The sequence below is a fragment of the Lonchura striata genome, chromosome 3 (genome assembly GCF_050655825.1).
Source record: "Lonchura striata isolate lonStrDom1 chromosome 3, ASM5065582v1, whole genome shotgun sequence".
NCBI classification, from domain to species: domain Eukaryota; kingdom Metazoa; phylum Chordata; class Aves; order Passeriformes; family Estrildidae; genus Lonchura; species Lonchura striata.
The window spans coordinates 84,923,495-84,943,926 of record NC_140705.1 but is presented as its reverse complement, the minus strand read 5'-3'; the positions used below and the strand labels follow the sequence as shown (position 1 = coordinate 84,943,926).

The 20,432-nt window shown below is 55.5% G+C and overlaps 1 protein-coding gene across 10 annotated transcripts in view; it reads right to left on the bottom strand.

Annotated features, from left to right (window-relative positions):
* SLC29A1 (solute carrier family 29 member 1 (Augustine blood group)) overlaps nucleotides 1–20,385 on the bottom strand; it is a 33,724-nt gene extending 13,339 nt beyond the window's left edge. The window contains exons 1-3 of one of the 10 annotated variants that reach the window (XM_085575581.1): nucleotides 20,182–20,385; nucleotides 14,271–14,435; nucleotides 410–573 (exon numbers count right to left, since the gene is read on the bottom strand). The gene's annotated coding sequence lies outside the window, so the exon portion shown is untranslated. Of the gene's footprint in view, nucleotides 1–409; nucleotides 2,672–9,165; nucleotides 9,457–14,270; nucleotides 14,436–19,454; nucleotides 19,586–19,704; nucleotides 20,035–20,181 lie in introns of those variants that run through there. The other 9 variants (XM_085575582.1, XM_085575583.1, XM_077782021.2 and 6 more) reach the window with 9 other exon arrangements.
* Between the last annotated feature and the right edge of the window lie 47 nt (nucleotides 20,386–20,432).

Genomic DNA, 20,432 nt, shown 5'->3' with positions numbered 1-20,432 from the left:
GCTGGGCAGCAAATTCCTCAGGGACTCCAGCATTCTCCCTGAAGGGCTTCCCACCAGGTAGAGGGCAGAGAACAGCGATAGGACAGAGCCAGCCTTAAAACTATCCCAGGTGGCACAGCTGGGACTATCCCACCCATTACTGAGTCCCAGGAAGCCCTGGACATCCATCTCTCCAGCAGGGCAGCTGAGTGGGTTCCCAGCCCTGACTAATGCTGGTAAAATGCCATTGATGGCATCCCCAGGATGAACTCGCCCACCTCTGTCCTCAGCACATGGTGAGTGCCCAAGCCCAGGTGCAATTTGGTCCTTGGCCAGAGAAACCTCCCCCAGGAGCAGAGATGGGTGCTCCTGCCCAGCATCCCATCAAACACTGCAGAGGGACACCGCAATGTCACTGCAACAAGCTTACCAGAAGGGCAGAGCGGTCCCAGCCCCTTGATCCTTGTCACTTCAAACCACAGGACGATGCAGGGACAATGCAGCCTTGGAGAGGTAGGAAAAGCCCCACAAATATTGGAGCCGTTGCCTTCTCCAGGGCCGGCGGTTTGGGGATGCGGGAGGAGATACAAGTGCCTGGGGAAGGGCAGGAGCAGGGGGAAAACGTCATTTATGAGCAGGCGTCAGAGGAGGAGAGATAAGCTGATCTCAGGAGACTGTTTGCAGAGACAGGATTCTTCCAAGAAGCTGGTTTCTCTGATGGCACCCACTTAGGCTGCTTGCCCCAGGGAAAAGACTGTCCTCTCCAAGCCACAACCCCAACCTGCTTCTTGGGAGGCTGTGGAAGGAGACATGTTTTTCCAGGGCTAGGTTCAGTCTCCATTTGTGGAAACTTAGAAAAATAAATACCTTTTCTCCCAAGGGCAGAGGGAGGGATTTGCTCAAGGCTTCACTCAATGCAACTGCAGAAGCCTCCAAGCCCAGGCAGAAACCATCTGAATGGTGCTTCCAGGCAGCATTCAGCACCTCCAGGAGCTGTAAGGAGGTGGGAAGGGGCACAGAGTGGGCATGCATGGGCATACTATGGGCATGCACAGCTCACGACACCTGACCATGGCTTCTTGATGGACCACCATGGGTTTGGGGAGACCCTGGGGATGCCTTGCCCCAGACCTTCATCCTCATCTAGCAATCCTCTGCAGCTGGCAGACCCTTACAGCCCATATCTGCAGGGCTGGTCCAAATCCCCAGGGATGCCAGGATGGCCAGTGGAGGTACTGCTTGGGGGTCATGGGGAGGGGAAGTGCTGTGGGAAGGGGTACTTCCCTCTAATCGATCTGGGGGTTGCAGCAGGAAGAAGCACAATGGCAGGAAACCATGTTTCCGCTTCCAAATGGAGAAAATCTTACATGACACCTGGGCAGAACAACCAGATATCATTAATATAAAATTCAGCTGGGAGCACAAGGAGCAGCCAGAGGCAGCCCTGAGCTGGAGCTGGTCCTCCTTGCATGGAGAAGCCTTGGTCTTGATGCATGAGTGGCACAGGCCACCACATGCAGGGCAGCCATGCACAAAGGACAAAGGCAATCCCAAATATGTACAACACATAGCACAGTTATAGCTCTTTCCTGCCCACAGGCAGGTCCTTATTTCCACAGTGAGGTGGGAGGAGGGATGCTCCCTGGTGGGCTGGGACAGCACTTAAGTAAGACCCCGTGGGATCTGGCTGCCAGATGCGCCTCTTTCGGATTATCAGCCTTCTCCCTGATTTCATGCTTGCTCAAGAAGAATCCCTGCCTCTGCACCACGGTATCTTGGTTGGCCACACCTTGGGCAGCAGCTAGGCAGGTCAGAGGGATGGGCTGAGCCTACAGGACCATGTCCCACTTCCCCCTCCTGTCTGCAGCTGAGGAGAGCAAAGGTGAAACACAGAAAGAGGAGCCCATAGCAAAACAGCTCTTAGCCAGACAAGTATGAAGATAAGGACTCACTGAATGTGTGGGAGGAAACCCAGTAGATAGAATCCCACAGCTGAGGAATGAAAGAGGGGTAAAATGAATTTTTCCATAGCCTGCCATCTCCTGGGCTTGGTAGGGCCATGTTTACCAACAACACATGGCTACCCCAAGGTCACGGCTTGGGGAGCAGTACCAGAGGGGAAGAGCAGGACTGCAGGAGGCCACCTGCCACTGGCACCCCTAGGGTGCAGGGATGTAGAGTGGAGATGATTCCCCCTTAATTCCTTCATGTTGCTGGCTTACAGGACTGAGCTCAGAGCTGGCAGACCCAGGAAGGAGTCAGGCCAGGAACAACATAAGGAAGCTGAGCATGGAGAAACCTGCAGTGAGGGTCTGGAGGAGAAGGATGGGGACAGCTTACATTCTGTTTGAGAGGTCCTCAAAACAGTACTACTGTGAGGGGCAAGGCAAAAGTGGCTTGGAGGGTTCAGCTCAAGCACTCTCCCACCACAAAGCCACCCTGTACTTTACAGGAACTTCCTTCCCAAGGTGAGTCTGAGCCCTCTCTCACTTGTCCCCAAAACAGGGATGCTTCTAGAAGAGCAGGAAAAGCCAGTAGCCAACCAGCAGTGAGAGCACCTGCCTGCAGCAACCCCCTGCCCACTGCCACCTGGCCACCTCCTGCACCCCACGGCACCTCCAGCGCCCAGGAGAGAGGCTGCCCTTCCAGCTCTGGCTCCTTCCTTTGTGGAGCCAGATTCAAAGGCGCAGAACTGGCAGGAACCTCAGCAGGCAAGAGCTGCCCAAGCCCAGTGGGAGCTGCTGAGCTGCTGCCCCCCGAGGAGGTGGGAGAGCATCCCCAGGGCTGGGCAAAGTGAACCTTGCTGTTGCACTGGACAGCCCAGAAGAAGGCTGCAAGTCCTGTTTGGGGCCCAGGAGCAGAGATTATTTTTCTCCACCTCAGCAGTTTTTTGGAGGCTGGTCTGGGCTGCACAGCTGTTTCCAATTTAGTGGAGGACAGAGAAACTAAACCAGAGCCAGAACAACACAATCTTCCTTTGGTGTCACCATCTCCACAGCTTCCAAAATTCAGAGAGGAAATTCCTCCCCACTGAGCAGCAGCCCCCTTGGCAGAGGATGGGACAGACATGCAAGAGCCAACCACCACTGGCCTGTGGTGAGTTGAGGCTGGCTCTGTCCTCTGCATGTCCCAGTGTCCAGGACAGAAATACACGGGCTATTTTGGGTCCCCACAGACCAAAGGGGCCTTTTGCTTGCAGGCCAGCTCAGAATGAGGGCCCTGGCTGACCACTGCTTTTGGCATTAAATGTCTCAGCCCTACTGAGAAAAGGGATGGTGAGCACAGAAGCAGGTTTTGGGACTTGTCAGGCTCCTGTGCAGTCTGTCTGTCAGCCACCCGTCCTGCCAAGTTCCTGCACACTGACCGGACAGCCACAGCATCTTACAAATCCCAAACGGGCTTCAGATGCTAAATGCAACTATTTCACAGTGGCTCTACTTCAAGAGACAGGAAGTGTCTATCATGCCCTCACCTCAAAAACCCACTTTGTGCCAGCCAAGGGGCATCCCACAATCCCCAGAAACAAAAGAAGGGATGGATGCCCTGTCTGTGTCTGCTTGTGCTAGATCCACTCACTTCCAAAGCTGCAGCCATTTCCAAAGAGTGGGGCAAAGCTGTCCCCACAAGTCCCAGGAGCTGAAGGGACTGGAGGAGCCACATATGCCTGCACACTTCCCAGCAGGGAATATGCTGCCTGCTGGGAGCTGGGTTTGCCATATCCCTGTTCTGTGGCAGACACAAAAGAGCTGTGTGTGCAACACATGATCTGTAGACCAAGGAGTGGAAAGCCAAGGAGGCAGCGTGCTGTCGGTGGTGTGGTGCAAGCAAAGGAGTTGGAGCAAGAGCCAGGGCAGAAGCACCATCTCTGGCACTCTCTTCCCTGAATAATTCAGCTTCCCCAAATAGCCTGGCAGGACTGAGGTCTCACATGAGGAGTCAAAGCAAGACTTGAGGCAGACACCTCCTTTGGAGCAAATAAGTCAGAGCCCAAACCTCCCACCCTTGGCTCTGGCCTTCGCTGACCAGTGGCAAACAGGAAAATCTTTATGCAAGTAGGATCAGGCAGGGAGAGTAAACAGGAGGTGGGGACTGCTGTGTCTGCCCAAATGCCATCAAAACAGAATCTCACACACAACCAACAATAATAAGCCCAGCCACAAGCTAGGAAAGAGCTCGTCACATCCCCTCCGAATCCCAGCCTGTGCTGCAACATCGGTGAAAACAGCCACCACCCAGTGTGCCACAGCCATGGTATCACAGCCTGTCTGGCACCCTCGAACATCCTCAGGATGTCTCAGGGAAGCACAAAAAACTCTGGATGAGAGCCACTGCATGCTCTGCTCTTGAGGAAATGTCACTTTGCAGCCACTGGCATTGGCTGGCAGGCTCCAGAAGCCTCTCAGTCTCCCCAAATTAATGTGAGGAGCAGAGAAGATGAAGGCAGCTCTAGACACCCTTCTGGGAGACCCAAGTTTACAGCCACCTCCACTGAGGTGAGCTGGCCATCTGGCAAGGTGTCCTGTCAGGGCTTGCCTGAGTGGATGCTGATGTACCTCCACAGCGGTGCCAGGTGATGGGGAGCCCAGGGCCTGAGCCTTGCTGAAGCAGTCCCTTCTGACACATTGCATCCCCTTCACAGCCACAGGGAAGGAGGGGATGCAGTGTGAAGCAGACTTGTGTGTTGAGTATTGACTGGCAGGCTATTTATTGATGCTGGGTTTTGTTTCTGCTCAAAGGCTCCACTTTTGGAGCAAGCCCAGCTGCAGAGCCCAGGCAGGGAGAATGCAGTGCTCTTCAGCACCTTCCTCTGCAAGGCATGGATTCTGGCCCACATCACGTGGCCACCCCACAGCTGCTGCCCCCAGCCCTATTCAGAAACACGCTAGCAGATCAGTGTCCTGATGTGGTTCACCACACAGACACGCCAACCTTGTACTGCCACGAGGAGTGGGTGTGAAGACGGGAAGGAGAAACTGCAGGGTAGGGTGGATCACTTCATAATACCCTGGCTGTGTTGCCATTGGTCTGCATCCACTTATGGATAACCCTCCTGCTCTTGCCAGGATGCCATGAAGACCCACCCAGCCCTGCCATCTTCAGCCACAGCCCAACATCTACAAACCCTGATGGGATGAAAGAACCGCGCATTATGTGCACCCTGCAGCAGTGGGCTCCCTGTGGGGGCTGAAGTCCAGTCCAGAGCAAATACCATCAGGGAGCTGAGGGTAGAGCACTGAGGGAGGATAAAAAATGGAACTGCCTCCAACTTGGTCCTGAGGCTAGGAAATTACACCGCCTGGCATGGGCAGAGCAGGCAAGACATATAAGGCTGGCATCTCCTTCAATCCTGAGCCTTGGGCAGGACTGAGAAGCCAGATCTGTCACCAGTCCTTCCTGCCTCCCTGGTTGTTCTCCAGGAGTCATCCCCAAGCTTAAAACAGGAGAGTTTCTTTCAGAGGATTTACCATGACTATGAACGAAACCTCTAGCAAAACTCCAAAGCCCTCACGGGCTCAAGCCAGGTGAACAGGCCCTCAGCCACAGGTGTAAACTGTGTCCATGGTTGGAAGTGCTGGGGAAAATGAACCAGGCAGGGATGAGGACCACATTTGGAGCTACAGCTTGGGCAGCAGAGAAGATGCCAACCAGGGCAAGCCAGGAAAGACACCCTTCTCCCCAGCAGCTGTGCAGGTGGCTGGAGCCACTTGCATGTCAGTCTAGGGGCACAGATACACATTCAGGTGGATGGCACAGCACAGCTGATGACAGTCCTGCTGCTGTGACTGAACCTCAGTACATGACCAGAGCAGGCTGCTCAGCAGGTGGGATGCTGATGGCACAACCCTCCAGTCCCACTACTGCTGCCCACCCAGTCACGTCCCTCCAAGCCCTGCTCCCCACCTCCAGCCCTTGCCTCCCTCCTCCCTCTGCAGCTTCCTGGTCTGCTTACTCCATGCATTTCCAGCTGGAAATCTCACAGCGAGGTGCCTTCCTATCAGACTAGTCCTAAAGGATATGAACTCAAGCGAGTTGCACTGGCAGTCGAGTGATGGGGAAGAAGGAAGAAGTCTCTGCAGAAATCTGCCTGACTTCCTGCTGACAGCTTCTGCACGAGCCACCAGGTAGGCAATAGGTCTCTGCTCCACTTTGGCCCCAAGGAAAGTCGGTCTCCTGGAGATGAAGCCTGACTGTGCTCACCCACAGCTTAATTAAGACCCTGAAAGAGAGCCTTGAGCACTGCACCCAGAATGCCAGGCTCACCAATTTGTGTCACAGTTAGTGCATGACAGCCACACACATAGAGCGTTGAGCTTCTCCTTTCTTAGGAAGTGGCAAGACCAGGAAAATGTCTGCTCTAAGCCAGAGCAGGACCAAAAGTTCACAACAGGGACATTTTTCACACCACTACCATCAGCAACGAAATTACAAAGAACTTATTAGTGTTATTCCTGTGCAACAGCTTCTCTTGTCTTACAGGAACAACAATCCTCAGATGCATTCCTCATGCAGCATCACAGCTCCTCTCCCACACAGGGACCCCAGAGCCCATGTACAGCCTCCCCTCACCCATGTACATCTAGGTCCATGCAATCTGGAGTGGAAGATGTGGTCGAGTACTGTGCTGCAGCCTCAGCTGGAGAACTGAGTCCCTCCACACAACATATTCTGATGTAACCAAACTCATCCAGGCTCTGGCCCTGCTCTCCACACTTCTTTCCCCAACCCACACCTTTGCACATTCTTAACCTAAGAAGCAATTAGTCTTTATAGCACTGCTTAATCAAATCAAGATATCTGTGTGGCTAGCAAAACCCTGACTCTTGCCCAGATGCAAATGCCTGTAGCTCATTTTGCATAGTGCTTTGGGCCTCAGTTTGTTGGCAGCTGAGTACAAGTTAGCATGGAGATGAGACTCTGAGAGGGCAGTCCTGCAGCCCCAGTGCTGGGCTGGCATGGGTCTCAGACAGAGCTTGGTGTTGGGAAGACTTAGGAAGGTAAGTGGGTCACTGTTACACTGTTGGGTCAGTACAGAGCTGGCAAGGACAGCAAGCAAACAGAATTCCGTGGATGAGAGCAGGCCTTGCAACTTCTGCAACACTTGCCAAGGGCCTGGAAGTTACACTGAACAAAAACAACCAAGGTCTACACCTGCCCCATGGAAACCACCAGAAGCTGTTTCCTGGCTTCCTAAAGGCAGTGGTTGGTGCCTTCCCATTTGGACAGGCACAACGGTGGTACTGGGCTCCCTCTATCCCAATGGGCTGGTCCCTAAGCCCTGCCTCTGCCAGGAGAAGTAGGAATGAGGAAGGTGCAGCAGGGGAGCGGGTGAACGCCTGCCTTGTCCTCCTCCGCACCCTGGCATACCCCCATTCCACAACAAGGAATAAGACAGGTCAGGCCAGGGCAACAACAAAGCCCATGGCTCATCTTTAAAGAGGAAGAAGCTCGTTAACACTTCCCAGCCCAAGATAATGAGAGCAGTCATGCCATGCTGGGAAATTTATGCCAGTAGTTAATTATGCAGCTTGGTGAGGAATGGAGAAGGGGCACAGCTGCAGGATGGAGGTACCATACTGTCCTGCGTGCTGGTGCTGCATCTCCTGATTTAAGCTGAAGTGAATTTCTTCAGCCTCCTCACTCCAGGTATCTGGTACAGCCTCTACCTGTTGTCTGCACTAGTTGTGGACAGACGAGTCATCCTGCAAAGCATCTTTTGGGGCTGATGTTGCAGCCCTTGGTGCTGAAAAGAAAGTGCCTTTGCTCTTTGAAAAGGTTCTTGGTGAGCTAAGACCAAGCCTACCTGTCTTTTCCAGGAGCAAAAAACAATGGCAGGAGTGCTTTGGAGGGTATATATGTGGTGTTAGCACTGGACTGACACTATCAATGGCCCATGAGCTGCACAAAGACAACAAGTGAACCCAAGGGAAAAGCATCCCTGCATAGTCACATCCTGAGACAGCTTTGTAGAGAAGGCAAGCTCGAGGGAGCCTGAGACTGTCCAGAAGGTGATGGTGAGTGGGAACAATGTCACCAAGCCAGGATGCAGTACAGAAGGAGAGTGGGATTTCCCATGTCGGCACTCACAGAAGTCCCTCAACTATGTCTGCTCACAACAGGCAACTGAGGGGCCGTTGGGCTGTTTTCTGTTTTTGAGCAATCGGGAAGTGCATCCAGCTGTGGCCAACAGCTGCACAAATTCCTCTTGGAGCCCCTAGCCCTGGAATCGAGGACAGAGGCTTCACTTGTCTGCGATCCCACAGCTCAAGGGCTTAGCTGCTGCTGCCTTCCCACACAGTCTGCAATTCCACAGCCCATTCCCGAGAGGCAGATGGGAGCGCTGCTGAGTACAGGCAGGGACTGTGTTGGTCTGGCAGTATTAGCATCTAGCAGGGGTGTGAGGCACAGATTTAACTACAGAGGTGAGGACAGCACAAAAGGGCTCCACAGGGCTCTTGGCACTTCTGCCTGGACCTGCTCTCCATTAACGCTGACGGTTAACTCAGGAATGGAAAGAAACACTCACTGAAATCATCCACAACATCCCACAGCCAACCGGGAGAATTTTCTTGAGCGGGACCTGGAGCAACCTCGACCCAGCAATTTTTCTGCCAGCCAAGGGGACTCTGCCTCACTTCTCGCACAGCAGCACATGGCACCCTGCCCACGCACCTGCTAGCGGGTCCCCCCTAGAGCCGCGGCTGAGGCAGGGTGGCAGACACTGCCGTGCACACGCGGCACTCGGCAGGGTGTGCACCTCTGCAGCCGGAGGAGCGCGGCACAAGCCCCTCGATGAAGTCCTGCATCCCAAGTATCAGAGCATCACTAAGCTTTGCATCCTCAGAGCCACGTGCTGGCTGCGCCGCTCTGCATCCCCAAAACGACATGCTCTCCGCGCGGCAGTAACTATGAAAGCGGATGTGTAGTTGCCGTGCAAGGTAGCAAGGAAGCCCCCCCCAACCCCAGCCCCGGAAAGCAGCGTCTATGCATCACACACCCCCCCCGCCCGGCCGCCTAAGCCACGACTCGCACGCCGCCTCTCCTCACGCCGTGGCGCCGAATCCTGAGCTTGGGGAATCCTCCGGCTCCCTCTGAAGGCTCCCCGCACCACCGGCAGCTTTGAAACGCCGCGCGGAGCCTCGGAGGGAGCCGGGGTGGCCAAAAGCTCTGGCGACTTGGAGCCAGTACCTGGAACTCAAGGGCCCACCGCTGCCTGCCTTCTCCTTGTCCCCGCGGCGCGGATGGAGACCTGCCTCCTCCGAACCGCCCGCTAAATTCCGCTTCTTGCCGCCTTCAGTGCCACGCGGTTTCCCCGTGGGAGAGGCGGAGGGTTTTCCGGCTCCCTGCCCGCTCCCCGTCCCCCGGGAGTGAAAAGGGGTGAGAGCAGCCGTCCCCGCTCGGCGGGCAGCCGTGCGCCCCGCAGGGCGAACCCACCTGCGCCGCGCTCCGCCGCGCTCCGCCGCCGGCCCGAGCCCGCCCGCCCGGCCCCGGCTCCCCCCGTTTCCGCGCCTGCCCTTCTCCACGCCCCGCGCCCGGCGGGAAAGCCTCCCGCCCGCCCGCCCGCCGCCCTGCCTCCTGCGGGACGGCGCGCACAGCCAGCCGCTCAACTCCGCGGCCGTGCCCAGCGCCGGGCTTCCCTTCGTGTCCCTGCGTTGGTGGGTATTGCAGCTCTAAAAGGAGCTGTGCATTAAATGACGGCTCGAAATGGAGTGTGAACTGGCCCCTAGTTCTCTATGTTCCTCACTTGCCCCCCGTGCTGCATTCTAATTCAGACAAAAACGCTCTGCTGGCAGTCACCACATAAGGGTGTAATATGCATACGTTTACATATATACGGATGTGTATATATATGTACACACAAATATACACATGCATGTGTATACACACATATATATACAAAGGCACTTTCTTTTCGGCACCAAGGGCTGTAACATCAGCCCCAGAAGATGCATTGCACACATGTATATGCGTTTGTGCATATATATATATACATATATATATAAACTTTCTTGAATTAGTGATCTAGTAGGTGTCATCCCTGCCCATGGCAGGAGGATGGAAATGTAATGAACCTTAAGACCCCTTTCAACTCAAACCATTTACAATTCTATAAGTCACCAAGAGGATTAAAGACAGCTTGTTGCACTGTGTATTCCAGGTGGTGCTACCCAGGATGGCAGGCAACCTACAGAGCCCTGTGCACCTTAGCAATCCCCCCATATTTGGAGGATATAAGTACCGTATGTATTCAGTATCCAAAGGGCAGGCACAAACTCTAAGATTAGTTTTTCTCTGGTTGCCACCTCCAAGTTCCTATCTCTCCAGAACTGATATCTACTCTGCTGTGATCAACACATGTTGCTCTGCTGAAGTGCAGACGTGGAGGATTCCTTAGGTACTTTGTCCCCCAGCAGAGGGGAGTGCACCTGAATTTAACCTTATATCCGTGCAGTTAAACAGTTACAGAAATATTTTTTTTTTTTATGTAGCTGGGTGTTTAAAGGAAAACTGGGCCCTCCTTCTCTCTCCATTCACTGTGCTGTGCAGGCAGAGGCAGTGGCACCAGAAAATCCCTGAAGCAGCTTTGACCATTAAAACATTTGTTCCATTAATAAACAGCCTCAGAAAATTCTTTGCAGATCGTGATCAGTTTGGGTTAGAAATTAAAACCAGAAGTTAAAACACCCCCAAAAGTTCTGGCAGATTCTCATTCTCACACTCTCTCAGCAAGATGATCTCTAACACACATCTTCCTGCAGAATCCAAGTATCAAGCTTGTATTTTAAGACAGACCTAAAACATTTCCAGATAAGCAAAAAGTCCTCAAAGCCCAAGAAAAAGTCAGTGGTAACAAGTCTGAGACAGCTACTGGTGCTTTCTGATCTGCAACAATGACACTGTGAGTCTCATCCTAAGGAAAAGATCTCTTTACTGATCTGCTCAGTAGCAGCTTCCACAGCTGGATCTCTCCTTCTGCACTGGCCATGGATATTTTTCATGGTTATGGGCTTCTGGGGGCAGATTAGTAGGGTGCACTAACAACATGAGGAGAGCAGCAGACAATGCTGCCAGATAGTACAACAGGAGGCTCTTTTCTTAAATTTAAGATCCATATCAGATCAGATTAAATTTAAAAGCTCTCATCTCCAATTAAAGCTCACAGGCTGCATCTCCCAGGCAATGACAGATCCAGGCCTTGGGTCTGCCTTTCCTCAGCCCCCTTTCTGTAAGCAATTCTGATCTGGAAGGTCTTCTGGGTAAGATGCAACACAGACAAGACTGCTGCTCTCCCTACCTTGCCTCATCTTTTCTCTCCTCTTCTATCTCCTCTCTTCTCTACAAAATCCAAACAAAACAGAAAAGCAAGGTCACCTGCTTGGGATGTCTTATGTCACCTCCTCTCTAGCTTTGAGATGTGCCATTTTCTCACTCACGGAGGCCCACAAGCCCCCCTTGGTAGTCCCTGGAACATGGATGCAACAGCAGCTTGGGCAGTGTGGTTCTCCTTGTGATATCCACACTTGCTGCTCAGCAGCATGAGCTAAAATTTGAGCATCTCTACAATTTTGTCTTTCTATATAAACTCCACCTTTAGCACAGACTAAAAGCTGTGAGAACCAATTCCCCCAGAAACTTGAGCATAGGGTCCAGACTGGCACTGCCCAGCCAAATGGACACTTGTGCTTCCAGATGCCAGGACAAGGCTCTCAGCCTCAATCATTATAACCTCAGACCCCCTCGGGTGGAGAAACACCACAAAATTTACCTTTGAGTGGATATTCCAGGAAGTTTCTCCTTCAGGACAGGGCGGGTGTAGCCACTGCCTCACCCCAGGCTTTCAGCAGCAGGGTGTGCAGCACTTACTGTCACCAACGCAGGATTAAATGTTCTCTCATTTGCAGCTCTGGTCCTGTCTGCACAGCCACTCCCCGCTCACTGGAATCAAACATCTCTCCATAGAGACATCTCTCACTGGAGATAGGGGATGAAATCCATTAGCTCTGAAGAGCATCCCAGCCACTGGTGACCGCAGGCAGACAGGAGGCCAGCAGACAGACCCAAGGGGAGGCATGGAGAAAGGCAGCTTCCAGCTCCTAAGCACAGCACCGGCTGCTTCCCTGCACAGACCTGTGCCCCCACCCATCACTAGCTTGCAGAACAGGGTCTGATGATGTCTTCTCTTGTGCAGGCAGAAGACCCGGAGCAAGCAAGACACCGTGGGGTGAAGAAGGCTAAGTCTGGGAGGGAGTGAGTGTCCTTCAAAGTCCAGCCCTGGCTGCTGCAGGACAGGAGACATTTTGCTCAGAGTTCTCTTCTCTGTAGAGGCCCTTTAGCCCCTTAGGGAGCTCAGATGCTCCCAAGAGCAATGCAAGTCCTTGGGTTGTGTAATGTCAATGGCAGCATGCAGTTTCAGAGGGGTGACATCTCCTCTACGGTGCATGGGAAGATAACAAATTGCACAGCCAATGACAACTCATTTATTGCCCCACAAACATGAGCTCTTGCTGCAGGGCCAAGCAGCCTTGCTTCATCTTGGCAAAGGTGTCGCATTTAAAGAGCCCTCTGCTCCCTAGTGACGCTCGTGTTATCATCTTCACCTCTGTGTGCACAATAACAAACCTCCTAGAAATAGCAAACAGCTACGAAAATTGTCTCTGCTCCACAATGGAAACAGCTGAGCTTTGCCCATCACTAGTACTGGGCCCACTACTGTATGACCCGCAGAGCTGGATGTTTCTCCCCTATGTAATTCGGGCAAGGAGAAAAGGCAGCCTCGAGTGGGGCCCAGGGGCTTGCTGTGTTCCCACCCTCTCCATCCCCAAAGCAGCAGCACAGTGCCAGAACATGCTGCTGCTGTTGGCAGATTGCTGCACTCCCCAGAGCAAAGGGAGAAAGCAAGGGAGGAAGGCAGCCAGCAAAGCCTCTCCCTTACATAAGGCTGAGAGTCCCATGGATATGCTTCCCAGAACATGCTGGTGGGGCTGAAGCTGACCAGCCCTTTGAGTTTTCTTTCTGAAAACTCAAACATGCACTGCAGGCATTAAGATGCCATCACCTGGAGCCCAATCTGTACGCTCTGCTCACAGCTAGTTTGTGACAGGCAGAACAAACAGGCAAAGTGCTCTCCCTTCAGTGACGCTTGCTGCCAAACCTTTCACAAAAGCTGCTTTTTTCTTTTCCCCTCCTCCCTTATAGCTTTAACTCCCTGCTTTAACTAAAGCTGTGAAATCCAAAAAGGGGAAAACAAGCAAACAGCTGGTTTGGAAAGCAAGAGCAAAAAGGGATTTATTCCAGGCAGTGGATATTGCATCATAGGAGCTAAAGGAATATTTTTAGTGCCTCTTGGACAATATCAGAGTTTTAGGGCCTGAGGGGCTAGGCAGTATTTGCAGGCACATAATGTTTCCTTTACACTTGGCACCCACATGGACCGTTTTTCTTGGAGATTTGCAAGCACTTTGCAAGCATACATTAATTAACCCACCGGCAATGAGATTTTCCTTTCCCTGTAATGTGCCTGTGCTAGGGACAGAGTAAACTGAGGCATGGCAAGGCCATCAGCCTGCAGCAGAGCTGAGGCCAGGGAGCTGCATGTCATCCAGCTCTTCTTTCCATTGCAAAACCACCCTTCCCTTTGTGAGCATGACCCACACTGACTGTGTTTCCCTCCATTGGATGCTGCCTGCCCCATTCCAGTGGAAGGCATGGGCAGGTCAGCTCATAGAGCCTCTGCGCTGGCCCTTGGTGCCACAGAGCAGAGAAACAGAGAGCCAGTATGTCTGAAAAGCAGAGCAGGCAGGCAGGAGTAGAATAGCAAACAGATTAGCAGCTGCATGTGCCTGCATGTATGACAAGGCAGCTGTACAGGGAAAGGGGGAAAGGGGAAAATCAGTCACATGAACGGAAACATAGAAAATGCTGAACCTCTGTCAAGTGCCAGCAGGTTATGAATCTATTAGCTAATGGGGGCAAAAAAAACCTGCTACAGGCTCCTGAGAATCAAACTATAACAAGACTGCAGTGATCACAGATGCTTTGATAGCCAACAAAGCATCTCAGCCTGTTGCTGAGGTCAGCAAATGGCTCAGGGACTGATCATTTTAGTTTTGCTATTCCCTTGCTGGTCCTGGCTGACCCTGGAACAGGATCCTGGCTGCAGAACTGCTGGCAGACCCTTTTTGGGGTAGGAGATCTCCAGTCATTGCTTGCAGGACTCCTGATGGTGATCTCTGGGCTCTTGGTGCCCTGCCTTGTATTTTGGGATGAGGTGGTAGGACAGAGGTCATGCTCACCTGATGGCCTGAGTCTTGTTGGGATGAGGTGGGGAAGGAGTGGGCTGTGATACCCTCCTGAATTATGCTTGTGGCACAGAGATCCAGCTGGCATATCACCGCTTACAGGGAGCCATGCAGACCTCCAGCATCCTGTTGTCCCTCTGCTTCCTTGCACGACTTGACCTGCAGGGATAAAGTCAGGCAGCTGCCTGTGACTTCTTCACTAGTATGCTGAGGGTAGCAGGACCTGGCTGCCAGCAGCAGAGCAGCCCTGGGTGAAACCCTGCAAGGAAAGGCAAGGGAGACAGAGGCCCTTGCTGCCAATCACCACCTCCCCATGCTAAGCATTACCCTTTGCTGGTAGCACTGGGATGCAATATGGTGACACAACTACCCCCAAAGCACTCACAGCCCCGGTGAGCAAACGGTCTGCAGACATGACAAGGAAGGGCCTCCACACACCTCCAGCCCAGTGGCAGGGCCATGGGTATTTTCCAGCTGGGCAAACAGGAACAAATCCCATTGTCTGCTGATTGGTCACAGCTCAGCAAGGGGCCCGTGGTGCCCACAGGGCTCCTGGGACCTGGCATGGACATTGGGGTCCAGTCAAGCTCCAGCCCCATCTCAGGCTGCTGGAGGTGGGGGCAGCCTGCCCCAGTGGAACAGCAGCATCTCTGGGACACAGGACATCTCCCTGCTGTCAGGCTGGAGGACACAAGCCCCTCTGCCCAAGCCACTTCTGAGGGTCTCTCATTCTCACCATCTCCTGGGCACAATCCTTCCAGGAGCAATCCCTCCCTCTTCCATTCCCATCCCCAACCCCATCCCTCTGCCTCCCTCCCTGCACTGCTGCTGCCCTCTCCTGAGCTCCAGCTGCCCATTTGCTTTCTTCTGCAAGCATTAAGAGAGTAAATACTGGCTAATGGTACCAATTAGCAGCTGAGCTGCTGGGTTCTAGTTACTGAGTGACAGCTGTGCCGCCAGGGCCAAGGGTGAAATGTTACCTCACTGCAGGCAGTCTCCACTGCCAGGGCCCAAGCTGAGACTTGGATAAACTCAAGACACACAGTTCAGGCTCCCACTTGTACCAGAGGAAACAGGGTTAACCCCTGGGTCAGCAGCAGGCAGGAGCACCCTGTGGCATTCAGGGCACAGACCACTCCAAGCACCCTGTCATGGTGTCACTCCAGGTCTCCTTGGCTGAGGATGGAGCTGGTGCTGGCAGAGGGAGCCACTCTATAGCCAAGGTCATCTGGCCCATTGAAGCAGTGCCGGGGGCATATCCTCCTTAACTGGCAGCACCAGTCTCCCACGATGGAGCACAGTCATTAAGAAGTTGGCGGGCACACAGCCACAATTGTAAAACACCGCAGGGGAGCTGTGGGCTGCTGGGAACCAGGGAACCTGGAGAGAGGAAGAGGGGTGGCAGCTGCTGTGTGGTCCCGTTCCCCCCTTGATAAAGTCCATCCACAGCCCAGTGGAGCAAGGTACCCAGTGACTCCCAGAGTCTCCAAGAACCATCCACAAGGCAGAAGGTGGCTTTCTGAAGCAATGGCTCCCCATCAGCCTTCCCGGAGCACCTTGGTGGCAGCAGACAGCCATGCTCCAGCTCTCTGGGAATGCTGCTGCAGCCAGAGTCTGCCCACCCTGCATGGTAGGGCAGAGCCCAGGTCCCTACCTATTCTCCCAGCCAGCCTGCTCCCTGGGCACTGTGGTCACTGGCACCACGGGGACCATGGCACATCGCCACTTGCAGAGACGAGGGCTCTAAACACAGGTCCAGGAACTCTCAAAGCCATGCCAGCCCTGATCTGTGCCTGGCCCAACATTTGCTGGCTGACGTGGAGGAATTCCACTCTGTGCAAATGTCTGGCAAGGCTGACTAAATCCTGTCTGGAGACTAAGTCCATCCAGTCATGCTTTCCCCTTTGGGCAAATCAGCAGCGGAGCTGCGGCTGAATGCTCCTAAACATCCCCCAGGGAGGTCTCCAGGACGGCCCTTTCCCACAGCTTCCAACAGTACCAGCCGTTCATCATTTCTTCTCCTTGCCAGTCATGCTTCCGCAGGTTCCCAAGCTGAAACGAGGCCCCCCAGGCCACCCAGTGGAGCACAAACGTGGGACATCAAAAGAAGGGCAGGCCAAACACATGACCAGCAGCCCGGCTGCCAGGGTACCACTGGGGCTGCCTTCTCCCCCTTCCTCAGCCCCTCTGCAAAGCTGAGTGTCCACCGGTGGGCAGAGGATGCTCTAACACGGATCAGGGAGGAGGGAACCCTCGGGGGTCCCGCACCCCTCACACGAGGGGCTGGGGTACGCGGCTGGGAGCCTGCAGTGCCCCACGGCCATGCTGCCGGGCCGGGGGAGCGCGGCAGAGTTTGCCTGTCCCTGGGGGAGGCGCTGGCCCCCGGCCCCGTGCCGCCGCCACGCCGCGGGCTCCGGGGCCGCCCCGCTCGGCCGGAGCCCCGCACGCAGCGGCGGGCGCGGCCGGCGCTGCCCCCTGGCGGGCCCGGAGCACGGGCGGCGCAGGGCGGGGAGTCAGCCGGGCACGGGCGGGAGCGGCTCCGCGGAGTGCGGGAGCCAGGCTGGGCAGCAGCGTGCGGGGTGCGCAGCGGTGGCGAGCTGCTGGCTGGTGGGAGAGGGTCTGGCATTCCAGGGTGGGGAGGCATCCCAAGCCACCCCTCGGGCATAGGGAAGCGTAGGCACGGCCCCGAGCGCTGGGGTCACCGTGAGGATGAGGAGGCGGTGAGCGGCAGCAAGGAGATGGGGGAACAAACAGCACTGGGAGCCAAGTGCACAAAGTGGGACAGGGCACCCCGAAGTGCGGGCTTGTTGTGTGTGCTGTGCTAACCTGTAGAGGGACTGGGATGAGTGGGAGCTGGGAAATCTGGGAGTAAGCAGGGAAGTCTGAGGGCAGAAGCAGGGGCTTTTTGTTTGAAGGTGGTTTAAAGAAACAGAGTTTGTCTATAGATAACACACTGGGCAAAAGGACAGGGATAGTGTTAGGAAGCTGATTTCAGGGTCAGGATGGATGACAGTCACCCTGAACACAGTAGCTGTCCTGCAGGGCTGTGCTTGCTGCTCAGCTGCTGGCCACAGAGGAAGGAGTCCTGGCTGGTCCCCTGAGAACCCCAAGTTCCACAGGAATGGGATGGGAAAAGGCTTGAAGTGCACCTCCTCAGCATAGGTTACTTCTCAAAAGGCAGCTTGCCTGCTTCTCTCCTTGGTCCTGGGCTGTGAGGCATCCAGGAGCACCCTTGGGCCAGAGACCCAGTGCCTCAGGGACAAGAGGGGATCCTGGCACTACCCTTCCAGGGACTTGGGGCCTCAGGCTTTATTCTGTACATCCATACTCAGCTGACAGGGACTCAGTCTCCAGGGAAACAGCCTGCTCTTCTAACACTGCTGCCCAGACCCAGTAAATCTCTTTTCTGGCAAGCCAGATGACAAAAGTCAGCCTGGATAACAGTGGTGGCTGGCTTCCCACAAAGATCCCTCTTCTGAGGAGGAGCTGCCAGACATCACCAACCCCCTGTCTCTCTCCACTCTCCACAAAGGATCTGCCATCTCCAGAGGATGCAAGCAAGTGGGAAAGTCTCACCTGACTTTTGCTAGGGCTGTGTTCTGGGATGATAGAGTTGGGAAGATTCGCAGCAGAGCTGAGCTGCTATGCAGTGCCCAGCAGTGCTGCTGCTGGCCCAGCTTTGCATCTTCAGTCATGGAGGTACTGGGTTCCCTGTGAAAAAGCAGGCTTCTCAAGAAGGAAAAGAGCTCCACAAACCCCTAGCTTTCTGGAGAGCCCTGGAGGGTCTTGTTGCTGGCAGTAGCTCAGGACAGGGGTGTCTACTCTGATGGAGGACAGGCTTCTCTGCCACTGCTGCCTGGTCTCTCCCATCCTACTGGTCCCAGTGACATCCAGCTTGCCTTCAGGGATGCTCTGGGCATTCCTGGCAGGGAACAGCAGGACTTCTTTTACGTCTGTGCATAAAACAGGGCAGCACAGCTGGTGCTCCTCCACCACATCCTCCATTACCTTCCCTGCACAAGCCTGAGGACCGTTAACAAATTTCACTATCTCTTACCACCCAGCTGTGCCAGCTTCTCTCACATCCTATAATTTCTGATCCATTTCAGCCCCTAAAGCACTTGCTCACTCCTTTCCCAGGACAGCACCAGGCACTGAAGAGATAAGGACAAAAAGCAGCAGTGGGGACCCTGTTTTCTAACGTCCTGCACTAAGACCTTTACTGGGGCAGCAGAGCAGTGCCCTGACCTTGAGAGGCACCACTGATTTGGACAGATTTGAGTCAAGGGCCATGCTACAAACCCTGCTCTGTCTGTAGCTTCACCTCTCTTCTGCCTGCACGCGAGGTCAGGCTCCTGCAAACAAGCCTTGGGCCATGCCTTGGACTCAGAATGCAGCCAGGACCTCTGTGCTGGGCCAAATCACAACGAGGGCAGCCAGGGAATGGTGCCTGGGAGAAAGGACCTGCATGGAGAATGGTGCAAGGGGGAGGGCAAGCTCCCAGCGGTCAGCCTACAAATAGAAAGGGTCATGGGAGAGTGCCCAGCTACTGGGACAAAGGGCCTGCAAGAGGTGAATGGGGTTGTAGTTGTTCTGGCAGGGAGGTGAACGGTGGCAGAGGCCCAGGAACCCCAAGAACGGGGAGGGCTCCCTGGAGGTGTTTCCTGTGGTACAGGCAGCCCCGAGACCATACAGGCATACAGGAACATGCCACTGGTGGGGCAGGGAGGGAGCCCGCACTCAGAGAAGGCTGGGACTGACACAGGAAGGTGACGAGGACAGTAAGTGGTAGCCGCGTCAGCGGTCGGGTGGCATCTCCACGGGCAGGGTAACCAAACGCCGTCCCCAGCTGGCTGTTTCGGGGGGTGGCGAAAGGGGAAGCGTTTCTTGCCCCGTGGTACTCTGTTCCCGGGGCCGGCTCCCTGGCCCCGCGGCGGTCCTGTAGAGGAAGGGGAAGGGAAGGCAGCAGCACCCAGCCGCGGCAGGAGCGGGGCCGAGCGCGCAGGGTGGGAGCCCCAGTCGGACAGCCGGCCGCCCCCGCAGCCCCGGCCGCTCCGCACGGCCGCGGAACGGCTGCCGGGGCTTCCCCCAGCGGTGCCGCCGCCGCTGCCGGGGTCCCCGCTCCGCCCCAGCACCCACACACACCCGAGGCAGCCGGGGCACCGCCGCGTTGCTTACACGTTTCCCCGGGGGCTGCGGCTCCTTCCCGCGGCGCCGCCGCCTGCAGGATACGGTCCCGTCCCGCAGCGCCCGGTGCCAGCAGTGCCGGCCGCGGCAGGCCGGGTCCTAGCGCTTCCCGCCGCGCCAAGGGCACGGCGCCACCGAGCTGGGACAGCCCTCGGCTCCGCGGCCGCCGGACAGCAGCCCGCTGCCGCCACCTCTCGCACCCCGCTTTGACCCCGCGACTCCCCAGCTCCATCGGCCGCACCTGAGAGCGGGGAGGGTGCTGGGGTCGCCCCGCTACCGCAGCTCCGGCACAGGAATGTCCAATGCTCTGGCTTTTCCCCAGTGTCTCCTCTCTTCCTGGAACAGACGGCTGGCCCTACTACCCCGGGAGGGGGGCATAGCCGTGCTGTCCTTTTGCCTAGGCAAGGAGGGCAGGGTGCCGGCAGGCAGCCCCTCCACTGCTCCTCCAGCTGCTCCCCGCTTTCACATTCCCCTGGGCCGGGGTCAGGCTCCGAGACCTGCTTGGGGCCCCTCAGTGTGCGATAGCCCCAGAGCTCAGCATAGGCTCCCGGCTGCAGGGTGACCTTGAACAGGACTGCCGAGCCGCCAAAATAGGTGACAAGACCTTGGCTCAGTGGAGGAGGCTGGAACCAGACCCTCTCCTTAGTGCCTGGCAGAACAAAGCACAGCAGCGACAGTGCTTACTCTGGTCACCTCCCTGCTTGCAGCCTGCCCTTACCTTGATAGCTCAGCTCTTCTGGCGCTGGATGATGCTGCCTGCAGACTCCTCACTGCCCGGTACCAAGAGGACTGGGATTTCCCACGGCAGCAGGACCAGGCTGCAAAGGCTCCGCCACCCTACAGGCTCCGCAGCCGGAGTGGGTTTTAGAGCCCTGGCACTGGCTGGGGCTGGCTGAGCATGGCTTCCGCTGGCTCAGCAGGTGGAGGCTGCGTGCACGGGCAGATTAGTGGCGGGGCAGGGAGGGAGGA